Source organism: Narcine bancroftii, chromosome 5, assembly GCF_036971445.1.
Source record: "Narcine bancroftii isolate sNarBan1 chromosome 5, sNarBan1.hap1, whole genome shotgun sequence".
Lineage (NCBI taxonomy): Eukaryota > Metazoa > Chordata > Chondrichthyes > Torpediniformes > Narcinidae > Narcine > Narcine bancroftii.
Genome location: NC_091473.1, coordinates 140,814,421 through 140,826,629, shown reverse-complemented (window position 1 = coordinate 140,826,629; position 12,209 = coordinate 140,814,421). Strand labels below are relative to the sequence as shown.

General features: G+C 42.2%; 1 protein-coding gene across 9 annotated transcripts in view; it reads left to right on the top strand.

The window, feature by feature from the left end:
- evi5a (ecotropic viral integration site 5a) overlaps positions 1-12,209 on the top strand; it is a 271,867-nt gene that overhangs the window by 54,610 nt on the left and 205,048 nt on the right. The gene's annotated exons all lie outside the window — the stretch shown is intronic.

Sequence of the window (12,209 nt, the reverse complement as noted above, 5' to 3'; positions counted from 1 at the left end):
AGAGGGTTACACCACCCGTGGGTAGAAATGGTCAATCTTTCAGGTTGGAATCCTTTATTGAGACTTCCCATAAAGCCCCTCAATCTGTGAAATATTGACTGACAGTTGCTGTCTGACCTGCTGAGCCACTCCACTGGGTGCTCAAGATTCCAACATCTGCAGTTTTTTTGTTCCTCTGTTTATTGTTGGTATTCATCCTTATGCATTTTTCTGTTTGGTCTTGCTTAACTCGCTGAGTCCATTTCTCAAAACCTGAGTCACATCAGGGAGTAGAAGTGTGCAAGGTCGAGGATAATGCTCCAGTATAGTACTGAAGGAAGATGCACAGGAGATGACCACAGACGCTGGAATTTGAAGCTAAAGAAACTCAGCAGGGACAAGCAGCATCAGTGGGAGAAAAACCAAGGCCGACGCTTGGAGCCGAAGCCCTTTATCGAAATTGGAGGAATGTAGGGATGGAAAATTCATGTTCAAACCTCGAGTTGCTCAAGCTGTTCCAGCTCCTCTGTCTTGTTTGAGTGGGTTATTGAACCTTTTGCTGAATATATCAAGAAGGACATGTCATAAAAGAGGGGTGTTGACCCAGGAAGTGTGATCACTCAACTCCCCTGTATTTGACAATCTTCCACTTGGACCCACTGTCATTCTTACCTGTAGCCATTTTGAACCAGCCTCTTGGGTCACATTTATATGCAAGAAAACACAGTGCTGAGGTTTGACCAGTTTCCTGGGTTGTGAAAGATGAGCTCGGCCTCCTGCTGTGGGAGTTTGCATAAAGTTGAACTGTTTCACGCCATTTGTCCCTCAAAAACATTTATGTGGAAAAATACCTTTGACATCAAGTCAATAGGGCATTGTTTCAAATGGTGTATCTTGGAGGTCTTGCATGGGAAGACGACAGTGATTCCTGTATAATGGTTCTCCAAGCAAACTTGAACATTTGGGATCATGCCTCATCACGAGAACTCACGGACAAGAATTTTGAGGTTGGCTGATGGTAGGAAGGGACCTCCCTATAAGATCCTTTATGCACAGCTCAATCACATTGCATATTTCCCTCAGTGGCAGTAGTGTAGATGTGATAGTCATCCACCTCCCTGTGAACTGTGTTTGCCAAGTAGGTCGAGAAGGAGCTGCGGTGGAAAGCTCTTGGTGCCTGCCACATTGACCATCGCCAGTGGGCTGATATCGCCTCAAACCGTGCATCTTGGCGCCTCACAGTTCGGCGGGCAGCAACCTCCTTTGAAGAAGACCGCAGAGCCCACCTCACTGTCAAAAGACAAAGGAGGAAAAACCCAACACCCAACCCCAACCCACCAATTTTCCCTTGCAACCGCTGCAACCGTGTCTGCCTGTCCCGCATCGGACTTGTCAGCCACAAACGAGCCTGCAGCTGACGTGGACATTACCCCTCCATAAATCTTCGTCCGCAAAGCCAAACCAAAGAATGTAACATAGGACTCTGCCCACCGTGGGCTGCTCCAATGGCAGCAAATAAGACAAACATCTGCTGATGTTGGAAGATGGTCAACTCAGTGAAAATCACACCAGTATGCCTGAAACTTGCTGGTCTTGCAGTGCAACGAACTGTACACAACTAAATATTGCAGACTGGCACAATCCAAGATGTAGATGTCAGCAATGAAGGAAAAATGCTCCAATGCTTAGAGTGGTTACCAGAATTTATTGTCGTGAACACCTAATGAAATGTGTTGATATGCGGCAGCATTACAGGTATAAAAGTTGCTATGAATTACATTAAAAAAAAATTAGTGCAAAAGAAGAGAATAGGACAGGATGATTAATGTAACAGTTAGCGCAATGCTGTTACAGTTCTAATCATATGCTGTCTGTAAGGAGTTGTACATTCTCCCCGTGTCTATCTGGATTTTCTCTGGGGACTCCGGTTTCCTCCCACCGTCCAAAATGTATGAGGTTGTAGGTTAATCGGGTGTAACAGGTCGGGGGCCGGATGGGCTTGTTCCTGTGCTGAATGTATGTCTTTCTAATGTGAAGGGGTGTCTGTGGTTCATTGTCCATTTAGAAATCTGATGACAGAGGGGAAGAAGCCATGTTTGTACCATTGGGCTTTCGTCATCAGGCTTCTTTCCCTCCTTCCGGATCGTAGAAGTGAGAAGAGGACATGCATGACCTGGGTGGTGAGGGTCCTTGATTGTAGTCTGCTTTCTTGAGACACTGCTTTTTGTAGATGTCCTTAATGGAGTGAAGACAAATGCCCATGATAGTGCTGGCTGAGTTCACAACTCTCTTAGCCTTTTCCTGTCATGTGCATTGGCACCTGATAGCAGACCAGTCAGAATATTCTGTAGAATATTTCCTGTAGAAATTTGCATGAATCTTTGATGACATACCAAATCTCCTCAAACTCCTCAAGTACAGCTGCTGGCAAACCTTATTCATGATCGCATAGACGTGAAGGCCCCAAAATAAATCTTCAGAGATGTTGACACCCAGGAATTTGAATTTCTTTACCCTTTCCACTGCTGATCCCTTGATGAGGATTGGTTTGAGTTCTCCTCATTTCCCCTTCTTGAAGTCCACAATCAGTTCTTTAGTTTTGCTACTGTTTCCCACAAACACTTTGTGGGGAAGAACCATCAAGAGTCAAGAACCATCAAGAGTCTCCTGCCACTGGATACTGAGTTCCTGGGCCCTGCGTCATAGTCTCTTGAATGTTTTACAATACAATTTTTAGGAAGGAAACTTTGACGTTGTTTCATTGTAAGTTTAATGCACTGAAATGTTTGACAATGAAATACCATGTTCAAGGTTGTTTCATGGATAAAATATATTTGAGGAAAATAGTTATGGATGATATCTTTGGATGGGATTTGTGATCAACTCCGTTAAATAAAGTATCCTGAGTTTCTTGCAATTTAATGTCCAAAAAATTCTGGTATTATCTTCTCTTGTTTTTGTTCTTCCTCATTGTGGAAAGTATACTGACTGGTTTGGAAACTTGAGTGCCCAGGAACACAGAAGGCTGAAGAAAGCAGAAAACCTAGCCAATCCTAACATGGGTATTAACCTTTCAGCAATTGAAAGCCTCCATGTGAGACGCTACCTCTAGTAGGCAATCAACGCCACGTCACAATCTCTTCACGCTGCTACCTTCAGGCAGCAGGTACAGAAGCTTGAAGTTCTGCACCTCTAGGTTCAGGAACAGTTTTTAATCCAACAGCTATCAGGCACTTGAACCTTCCCCCTACTACCCTGTCCATAAACTAGTCTGAGACCATAAAAATATCTGTCTGCTCAACTGAAATGTCACTTTAACTTACAGTAATGTAAACTGAATATTTATTATCTATTCTTAAATATTTATCTCTTTTTCTGTCTTGGCATTCTGTGGTAATTTAATTTGTACCGTTGTAGTTGGTGTGTCTTGCGTATTTGGCTGCAGCAAGTAAAAAATTTTGTTGCCTTTGTTGGTTGTACTTGCATATGTGACAATAAACTCTTTATCTCGTCCTGTTTGCAAAAAGGATCAAATTTAGTTTCTATTCTGGTAAAATAAAATAGTTCGGGAAACCATTAAATCCAATGCACTTTTCCCTATCCAGTATTGTTCAATAAAGATTTAATATTTCATCATGAAATTTTATCTACCGCAAATGCTGAATGGACAACATTAAGGGTTTTTACGTAGAGAAGCCACCTTATTGCCCAACTCACGAGCTATGCAAAAGAATCGGAAAAGTGGATGCAGTGTTCATGCTGAATAGATCGCTGACTCCTTTTACGTAATGAGCCGGCTTCTCAGGGCAAAAGGGGCGGATGTGAAGTGAAGCAGTGCCACCCTCTGCTGTGATGTAGAACATGTGTGCCGTGAAGTTCGCACGCGGTTAATTTTAAAATTCACGTGCTTTGGTTGCAGGCTGAGGACGTCACCGTGACGTCACCAGTCATCCTCCTTTCAGTTTATGCAGGAGGCGGTGCAACTTTGCTGAAGCTCTGGCACTAGGTCCCTTGGCGGAGGAAATAAGGAGTGAAATGGACCCACCAATGAATCTTTTCTGCATTCACACATGTAAGTGAGGTGTATAAAAGCCAGAGGAAAGCTGGCTTGAGGGTTCTATGTACAAGGAGCTAGAGTCACTGATCGTGGCTTCATAAATTATTAATAGCTTTTTTAATTAAAGGAGCTGATTGAATTCAGTGCACAGTTAGCTATTGATTAATAGATATATTAATTGATAAAACATGTTGATTTATTGTATAATATCATCTATTAATGTCCAGGGCCCGTTGTTATCACCTATTTTTTTTTGGTATTAAAGCAGGGTTAAGAAGTTTGCAGCACTTATAAGTCATAGTTTTTTTAAATGAAATTGGTAATGTTTTTCTAAACTGGGAGGGAAAGATTGCCGTGGTCAAGAAACTCCTTCCAAACCAAATGACTTGAAGTTGAATTGTTAGGCCAATCCTAGATTTAATATTTGGAAGTGATCATTTCAAGCAATAAGGCCAAAACCAAAGCAGGAACAGCCAAGTGTAATCCTCCGGTGTAATAGCAAAAAAAAGTTAACTGATTTTTTAAAATCCTTAATTAAATGGAAAATAAAATTGGAAATCTCTGTGTTAGTGGCAGGAGTTGACCACTATATTATTGTGTCCTATGTCCTATTTTTACTAGCCATCAATCCATTTCATCACTCTATTTACAGATCAGTATAAACTTTTGTCTGATGATGTTTCATGCAAGTGCATTTAGAAACAGGTGGTCAATTTGCAGATTACTATTCATTGAACTAGTGATTTGCTTTGTTCGTTGCAACATGATACTTTGGGAATTGTTGAGAACTAAATGGCTTTGGTAACAAGTTCACTGATGTGCTTCCCAGCATAGTGGAATTTCCAGGCTAGGGAGAAGTGTGGCCAAATAAAAGGCACTTTCAAGCAGGGAAAACACCAGTCTGTAAAAACGGAGGTTCTTTGCCCTTACGGCTAAAGATGTAGCTTCCTGAATGTGCTGTGTCCGGCTCCGAGGAGCCGATTCCAACCCTTCTCGGGCAAGGATAGTCGGTGGAGTGTTGCACTCCGCCGCCTGAGCTGAAAGCAAGTGGCTGGTTAGGGGTGGGCTGATGATGCCGTCAGTCCGTGACCCATCTCTCCCTCCAAGGCAGGGGCATTGGGCTGGAGCCGTCAGGGGGCAGTGATGCAGGCTGAAACAGCCACACCGTGCTGATTTGGACTTCGGGGCCCCTCTCTGCGGCTCAAAATGCAGCAGAGCAATGGCTGTCTTCCATACCCATAATTCCCAACTCAGGTGGAACTGTTCTGGGAACCACAGAGCAGTTCCAGCTGCATGTAGGATTATGGGTAGGGAAGACATCCATTGCTCTGTCACATATTTATGACAGGTGGTGCTAAGGCACCATTCGCCCCACCTCCATCGGCTCTGAAGGGCGCTATGAGGTGCCTCTGGATACGAATGGGATGCTGGAGCAGCCTTTTAGGGATGCTGTCTGAAAGGTAAGTTTTAAGTTTTCGATCAGTTCTTGTAGTTGGCCTCCAGGCGGCGGCGCAACATGAAAGGGCCTAAAGATAGCAGGAGACATCTGGATAGTCTGTAAATACACAGAGCAGATCCTGTCAGTTACCAGCATTGGCTTAAAGTCACTTGTGTTTGTAAAATGTACAGCATCTATATCTCAATATACAACAGCGAAATATAATCGAACAATTTTACACTGAGCCACAGTGAGATGACTTCAACCATTTCATTCTAAGAATGAAAGTGAAGGGATGAGACTTCAACCAGACTCATAGTACAAGAGTGTGGGGATTTTAAAACATTTGTAGATAATCAAAGAGCAGTGACTTTCAAATTGAAATGTTAACTCTGATTTTCTTCCCACAGATGTTGCCTGATGTACTGAACGTTTCCAACATTTTCTGTTTCAATTTCAGATTTCCAGCATTGGTTTTTTTTAGATTGGACTTGTCCAATTTGTCATGAGCTCCAAATAAAGATGAGAAGCTCTAAGCAATATCTGATGTATCTGGAGATAGGCAGGAGTACACCAGTGCCTTTACCTCTCCAGAATCCTACAGACATTCTATATGCAACCTACGCCCTCCACAAATTATTTGGATGCACAGTTGAAAGTACCCTCTCAGGATGCATCAGTGCTTGGTTTGGGAACTGCTCTGCCCAAGACCACAAGAAATTGAAGAGCATTGTGAACACAGCTCAAGCTATCACACCATACCCATCACCCCACTGCCCCCCACCAATCTCCCTTGGCTCCATTGACACTTCCCCACTGCCGTGCAAAAGGAGCCGATGTATTAAAAGACTGATCCCACCCCAACCAAGTGTGCAATCGTGCTCTCTAGATTTAAGTATAGTTTCTTTCTCACTCCTGAGCAGACTTCACTGGTAAAATAATGTTGCCTTTGCTACATTTAAACTGATTTCAATCTGACTGCATTGTTTTTAATTGTTTAATGGCTTTACTGGCAGAATGACTCACAAAATAAACATTCTCACTGTACCTTGGTAAACTTGACAAAGGTTGAACTTGACAAAAAAAATGTGAACATATTACATACTAGACATATTAGGAACATAGTGATTTGGGAGGAGTAGGCTGACCAGTGCGACGTTTTCATTCCTCCTGTGCCCATTCAGGTCTTCTGTGTACTGAAATTTATGTATCTCATTTATTCAGTACTTAAATCTGAACAATAATTTATTTTTTTATATACACACAGACACACACTCCGATTACTTGAAGATCATTTTACCTAAATTCTCAGTTATCCAAAAAAAATTTCAGTGGCGACATGCCACCACAAAATGGTGTGCTCATATGGGACTCTGACACTCTGTTGGAGCCAGTTTGGTTACAACAGAGCCCAGAACCAGCCAGGAAGACGCACTGAATGGCTGGATGCTGGCTCAGAGAAGCAAACTGGAATTTTGAGCTATCAGTGAGCAAATAAAGGAATTTGGTGGGTCAGACAGTGCATTGGGAGATTGTCCTCTTTTCAGGTAACTCCCTCCCGTCTCTCTTTCCATTTCTTCTTTACCCTCCACTGTACTTGGTTCTTCACTGTCCTGCCGTTATCAAAGAGAGCAGGCTTCCGGGCAGGATTGGTTTCCTCTGGCTCCCGGGCAGGGTCAGCGATAGCAGTGGGGAGGTGTTGGGTGTCGGCCACTGTGGCAGGAGTGGAGATCTCAGGCAGGTTCGGCGATGGCTGTCGGGAGGGGAGGTCTAATCTGACCAGGAACTTGTCCACTTGATTGATGTCCCCAGACAATTCAGATTTATATAATCCTTCATAAAATTCCCTGAAGGTCTCATTAATTTCCTTTGGTTTGTACATGATATGGCCATTCCCCATTCATATTCCATTAATCGTTCGAGAGGCTTGTTCTGTCCTCAACTGCCACACTAGTACCTTATGAGCTCTCTTCCCCCAACTCATAATATTTTTGTCTTGTCCTCATAATAACCTTTTCCATACTATACGTCTGAGGCGTATTATATTTCATTTTCTTATTTGTGAGAGCTCTGTAATGATCCTCTAGGCCTGATTCCTGAAAATCCTTCTCTAATTGGGTAATGTCCTTTTCCATTTCCTCCACTTCCCTCATATAGTTTATCTTGACGATCTTCGTATACCCAGTTATCTGACCCCTCAAGTACACCTTGAAGGTGTCCCATAGAAGAAATTTATCTGGAGTAGAGCGGCAGTTGTCCTCACAAAACTGAGTTATTTGAGATCTTATAAAGCTACAAAACTCCGGTTTTCTCAATAGCAAAGTGTTAAGACGCAACCTGTATGCTGTGTCCTGCTTATCTGGCATGTCTATAGTCAAGTCCAGGGGGGAGTGGTCTGAGAGAAGTCTCACTCTGTACTCGGCTTCCATGATCCTACCCTCTAAATAGGCTGAAGCCAAAAATAAATTATTCTAGATTAGGAGTTGTGTTGTTTCAAGTAGAATGAGTAGTCTCTCTCTTGGATGCATTCTACGCCACACATCTATTAAATTCAATTCTCTCATACAGTCAATGGTGGCTTTCACTGCTCTAGTCCTAGTTATACATTTTGTGGACTTGTCCAATACAGGATCCAGGCATAAATTAAAGTCGCCCCCTATCAAAATATTTTCATTTCCCTCTGCCAAACGTAGGGAAATGTCCTGTATGAATTTTTAATCATCAAAATTGGGGGCGAACACGTTAACTAGTGACCAGGACTCTGAGTATATTTGACAGTGCACCATTACAAATCTACCCATTTTGTCTGCAGTCACCCTTTGCACCTCCTCTTCCTTATTAAAAGTACCACCTCCCCTTGCTTTTGAGCCAAACGAGGAGGATATAACCTGGCCCACCCTCTCTCTTTTTTAACTTTTGATGTTCCCGCTCAGTTAAATGTGTCTCTTGAAGAAAGGCCAGATCCACCCCCATTTTTTAAATGTCTGCCAAGACCCTTTTCCATTTCACCGGACTGTTTAGGTCATTAACATTAAAAGAGAATACCTTTATTCTCTTAGTCATTATCTCCAGGATCTTCCCAAAGTATCTTCCCGCTCGCTGCCACTCCCCCCACACACTCCCAATCGTTTACTGTCCGACCTTTGATCCGCTCCACCTGAGCCGTGAGAATAAGCAAATAAAAAACAAAGGGGAGACAAAGACAATAATTCAAATAACTGAGCAGAACAACATGAAACCAAGTGCAAAAGACATTCACAGTCATATTTCCCCTTAATCCCATATAACCCAATGCAACTTCTGCCCCATACTACATCCACCCTCCCTTCCGTTTTGCTAACAGCCTCCTTCGGCTGTCAACCATTCCCCTAACAAAAGGTTGTGCCACTGGCATCCATCTAATCCCCTCTACATCACCCGAGCTCCCCGGGAAAAGTCACAGATAAAACTATTATAGTTATTTGGGTTAACCCCTCTCTTTAAAAAAAAATACTTTAACAATTTAGATACCAAGAAAGGTAAGACAACATACAAGTATAATCTAGAACATCTTTCCCTAAAATTCTACTTCAGGTTTCCCACTGCAGGTAAACCTTCAGTGAATTCACATACTTCCTTTGGATCTGCAATAAATTTTCTTGCACCCCCTGGCAACGATATCTTTAGAGTGGCTGGTACCTCAATATACAATCATATCCTTTTTGTTTAACTAATCTTTTAGCTGGTTCTAATGCTTTTCTTGATTTCAGGAGGGTCGCGCTAATGTCCGGGTAGAAAAAAAACTTTGTTGCCTTCTACATCTGGGGGGACCCTCTTTTCGCATTCATCGCTGCCGCCCCAGTATTTTTTTCTCTCTCCTGGTAACGTAACAGTCTCACCAGGACAGATCACAGCCTTTGACCGGGACCAGATCTGGGGAAAAGAGATCTGTGTGCCCTTTCCACCTCGACCTATTCTCCTATCACTTCCCTACCTAGCACCTTAGGAATCCAAGTTTGGAAGAAATGTTGTCCTTCCAACCCTTCTTTTAACCCCACTATCTTAATGTTATTTCTTCTGCTAAAATTTTCAAGGGTGTCCAATTTTTTCCAAACATTTTCCCTTTCCTTTAATAATATTTCTACCTTATTATTTATACTGTGTATAGTATCCTCATTCTGGCTCACCCTTTCCTCCATCTCAGCCCCCCTACCCACCTACCCACTAATTAGCCCAGATAGGGCTAGCTAGCTTCCCACCCCCCATGTCTTGGGCTCTTTCATCCACAGCTCTAAAAAGCCTGCTTTCCATTTGCCCTATCTTATCAATAACATCTTGCAGGGAGGGCTCTGAGCCCCCCGCTTGCTTTTCTTTAGCAGAGTTCTCTTTCTGAGTCTCCCCGCTCCACACGACCTGTCTTCATCGCTGGATTCTTGCTCTTGAAGATTTCTGGACCCTCCGCTGCTGCAGCTGCCGGTATTAGAGATCTCTTCTAGAGCAGCATTGCACCTGCCAGCTGGTCTGTTTGTTTCACTTCCGGTTGCTGTCAGAACTTCCGCAGCTCCCTGGAACTCGATCCTGGACACGCTACTGGGGCAGAAGTAAATATTAAACTCACCCCCTTTGTCGGCACTGATGGCGGTATTTTTTTTTTTGCTGGTTCTCCTGTTGGGCCGCTCCGATGTCTACGGGGTTCAGCGTTGCTGCGCCGTTGCCGACACTGACCTTCATGGGCCTCGCATTCCCCACTAGCGCACCCAGTCCAACGGTCTCATTGAGGGAGGGCGGGGGACCCGATCCTTTCCCCATCCCCAAGGGCTTCAAGGGATTTTTCTTCAGGTACTTGCCGGCCATTTCCATTGGAGACCTGCTCTTCCCGTCTGGTAATTTTCATGTTTGAAATTGCAGCTTCCACTTCGGGCCCCAAGACGGCCCTGCCATTTTTCCCACCACGAGGCATACCTTGCTTTGTCTCTCGTTTTGGGGAAGATTCTATCATATTCTTACTTAGCTGCCAGCTCCTTTTGTTCATTTTGTATTCTAAATAGTTTCTGAAGCCCTTTCCTCATATTTTAAATACTCAGTTGAGGTTTTTAACCCTAATTTTACTTAAAAATCCCGGGAGCTCTCGGGATCCTCTTCCTCCTACTCTCCCCGCATCACGTGACCTCCTGGTCTGGATAATTAAAATTTTTTTATTTTTTATTTTTCACACTATGAACCATACTAACCAAAATACACACAAACATTTCCCTCTTGAATATACACAGTGTCATTTTTTCCCCCTCCCTTCCCTCCCTCCTTAACCCCCCCTCCCCACCCACTCAACGTTCAACCAAAATGATACATTAAACCCATTAAACAATGTCATCCCACAATGAAAATAAACAAGAAATTTGTGTCTTCTACTTTTACATACTGGGTCTGTTCATTTCGTCGTCTTCTCCTGTCATTTTAGGCGGTGGAGGTCCGCGGTAGGACTTCTCTGTTATGTTCCATGTACGGTTCCCAAATTTGTTCAAATACTGTGATGTTATTTCTTAAATTATATGTTATTTTTTCCAATGGAATACATTTATTCATTTCTATGTACCATTGCTGTATTCTCAGGCTATCTTCTAATTTCTAGGTTGACATAATACATTTTTTGCTACAGCTAGGGCTATCATAATAAATCTTTTTTGTGCTCCATCCAAATCGAGTCCAAGTTCTTTACTTCTTATATTACTTAGAAGAAAGATCTCTGGATTTTTTGGTATGTTGCTTTTTGTGATTTTATTTAATACCTGATTTAGATCTTCCCAAAACTTTTTCACTTTGTCACATGCCCAAATTGCATGTACTGTTGTTCCCGTTTCCTTCTTACAGCGAAAACATCTGTCTGATACTGTTGGATCCCATTTATTTAACTTTTGGGGTGTGGTGTATAGCCTGTGTAACCAATTATATTGCATCATGCGTAACCTCGTGTTTATTGTATTTCTCATAGTTCCGGAGCATAGCTTTTCCCATGTTTCATTCTTTATGTTTAGACCTTGTTCCCATTTTTGTTTGGGTTTACAGGTTATTTCCTCATTTTCTTTCTCTTCCAGCTCTAATCTGGTCCAATCTGGTTTTTCCCTTGTTTGATAAAAATCTGATAGGTATCTTAATTGTGCTGCTCTATAACAATTCTTAAAGTTTGGTAGCTGTAAGCCCCCATGTTTGTACCATTCTGTTAATTTATCTAGCGCTATCCTCAGTTTCCCCCCCTTTCCATAAGAATTTCCTTATTATTTTCTTTAGCTCCTTGAAGAATTTCTCTGTTAGGTGAATTGGTATTGATTGGAATAGGTATTGTATCCTTGGGAGGATATTCATTTTAATGCAATTTACCCTTCCTATCAGTGTTAGTGGTAAATCTTTTCAATGTTTTAAGTCGTCTTGTAATTTCTTCATTAATGGCTGATAATTTAGTTTGTATAGATGGCCTAGATTATTATCTAGTTGAATACCTAGGTATTGGATTGCTTGTGTTTGCCATCTAAATGGTGATTCTTAAACTCTGTTTAATCCGCATTATTCATTGACATCGCTTCACTTTTATTTGCATTGATCTTATACCCCGATATTTCTCCATATTCCTTCAATTTCTTATGTAGTTCTTTTATTGATATTTCTGGTTCTGTTAATGCAAATAGACTGATTTTATATTCCTTCTCTTTTATTTTTATCCCTCTTATTTTATTTTCTGTTCTTATTAGTTCTGCCAGTGGT